This window comes from Alexandromys fortis, unplaced genomic scaffold, assembly GCF_014885135.2.
Source record: "Alexandromys fortis isolate MF-2015 unplaced genomic scaffold, M_Fortis_MF-2015_v1.1 scaffold_122, whole genome shotgun sequence".
Classification (NCBI taxonomy): domain Eukaryota; kingdom Metazoa; phylum Chordata; class Mammalia; order Rodentia; family Cricetidae; genus Alexandromys; species Alexandromys fortis.
In genome coordinates this window covers 2,800,779-2,803,249 of record NW_026068004.1, presented here as the reverse complement: position 1 = coordinate 2,803,249, position 2,471 = coordinate 2,800,779, and the positions used below count along the sequence as shown (strand labels likewise).

Below are 2,471 nucleotides of genomic sequence, written 5' to 3'. Positions count from 1 at the left end.
ACACAGGGCAAGAGTATACAGATAGACACATGCACAGGGCAAGAAGATACAGATAGATACTCACAGGGCAAGAGGATACAGATAGATACACACAGGGCAAGAGGATACAGATAGATACACACAGGGCAAGAGGATACAGATAGATACACACAGGGCAAGAGGATACAGATAGACACACACAGGGTAAGAAAAAAGTGGGAGGAGTGGACAGTTGCAGAGGGAAGCGGTAGCAGCCAGAGGGAGTCTCAGTGAGGAGCATGTTGGGAGCAGTGGGTGAGTAGAATAGCCTTGCACCTGGCCTGCGTTTGCTATCTGTCTGCAGAGAGTCAGCACAGCAGCCCAGGATGGTTCTGACCCAGCCTGGTCAAGAGGGGGAACCAACAGACCTCCTCCTCCATCCTGAAGGCTTGGAATTGTTTTCTTACACTGTTCTGTGCTGTGCTGTGCTCTGTGTGTGTGTTTGTGTGTGTGTGTTTCTAAGTACTTTCTGTAAAGTATTCTCATGGAATACTGCTTAAGAACCGAAAGGAGTACGTTAATCCGCCTAACAACTTGAGTAGATTGCAGGGCGCGTGAGGAAAGACAGTCTCTAAAGGCTACATATGGTACTGTCCAATTTCTATAGCATTCCAGAAATGACAAAATTATAGAGTTGAGGAGCAGACTAGTGATTGCCAGGGAAGGTGTGTGTGTGTGTGTGTGTGTGTGTGTGTGTGTGTGTGTGTGTGAGAGAGAGAGAGAGAGAGAGAGAGAGAGAGAGAGAGAGAGAGAGAGGGGGGGGGGGGGGGGTGTGTGTGTGTGTGTGTGTGTGTGTGTGTGTGTGTGTGTGTGTGTGAGAGAGAGAGAGAGAGAGAGAGAGAGAGAGAGAGAGAGAGAGAGAGAGGAGGTGGTGAGGCTGTGTGTGTAGCACACGGGGGACCTGTGCAGCACTTGAATGGCTCCGTATCCCGCTGGCAGTAGTGACTGCGCACATCTATGTATGTGATCAAATGACATAACACACACACACATTGTGTAGATGTTGGGTTCCTGATTTTAATTTGAGCCTTCAGGGGAACTGGGCAAAGAGTCAAGGGACCTCTTTGTACACATTTGACAACTTCCTGTGAATGTCTAATTATTTTAAACTAAAAACTCACCAAAAATAGAACATATCCTATTTTATAATCAGAAAAGTTATCCTAAGATATTAATCGCCACATGGGTGAAAGTTAAAATATATCTTGCTGGGACCTAAGGGTTACAATCCACACAGAGCTTCTCACATTAGCAGAATTTCACCCAGGAAGAGACATTGAAGCAGAAACCAATTGGGAGAAGTTGGAAAGAAAGCGGCTGAGAAGAAAGGGCATTCTACCTCTTAGCTGTGTGATTTGGGGCAGGTCACTCTGACTCCCTGGGCCCTTCCTTATCTGCAAAGTGGGTTGTTCTATAGATTAGAAGACACAGCACTTGCGAAGAGCATGATGCTCAGTAGAAATGAGGCCCTTCAGTGCTCAGGACCTCCCTCAGCCATGACAGCTGCCCTGGCCTGAGAGTGCCTTATTTTCACCTGCTGGGACCAAGCAGGATAGTTGCATCTGAAGTGACTTAGGAAATTCCCTAAATACGGTCTAATGTACCAGAAACATGTTTTGCGGTTGTTGTTTGGGAGTACACTAATGATGGCAGGAGAGTCACCTGTCAAGAGTGGCCACACAGGTAGGCAGACGTGGTGGGTTGACTGAGGACCCTGGGCAGCATGGAAGCTCTGCAGTGCCACCAGCAGAGAGTCTCCAAGCCACCACGTTCAAGGGCATTTCTTTCTTTTGTTTTTTGAGACAGGGTTTCTCTATGTAGCTTTAGAGCCTGTCCTGGAACTTGCTCTGTAGACCAGGCTGACCTCAAACTTAGAGATCCGCCTGCCTCTGCCTTCAGAGTGCTGGGATTAAAGGTGTGTGCCACCACCACTGCCCAGCATCAAGGACAATTCTTTTATTCACAGAAGAGACCCCCACCAGAACAGGAAGCCTGTGCCCCCAAGTTCTCAGGCCTTCCTTTTAGAAATTTATCACCATGGGGAGTGTGGCCAGCTCTGGGGAGTAGCACAGACTCCGGGAACAGCAGCTGCATTCATGACATCTCATGGCACCCATTTCTATCACAGAGCTGTTCCTCCGCTTCTCACTCTTGCCTTAAGCTTCCCTCTACCTAGGGCCCCCAGGCTTGGGGGAAGGTCAGCTGTCCACCGCTTGAGTTCCTCCAGTGACAGCAGCCCACCCAGTGCTGGACAGCTCTTGTTGTCAGGAGGCTCGCGGGCCAGCCAGGTGTGATGGCGCTGACCCAGCCAATCAACCCCACACACAGCCTGTCAGCCCGCCACTTACTTTCTGTTCCTGCACCTTTGAAAGACGGAAACATCCTCCTGAGTTCCTTCTTGAAATGCAAATACGGCCACGGACACCTAAAGCCCCAGCGAGAGGAGACCTTGA

General features: G+C 49.4%; 1 protein-coding gene across 1 annotated transcript in view; it reads left to right on the top strand.

Moving 5' to 3' along the window:
• Window positions 1-774, top strand: part of Foxj3 (forkhead box J3) — an 821,428-nt gene extending 820,654 nt beyond the window's left edge. The window contains exon 14 of the transcript XR_007595256.1: window positions 684-774. The gene's annotated coding sequence lies outside the window, so the exon portion shown is untranslated. The remainder of the gene's footprint in view (window positions 1-683) is intronic.
• Window positions 775-2,471: the final 1,697 nt, after the last annotated feature.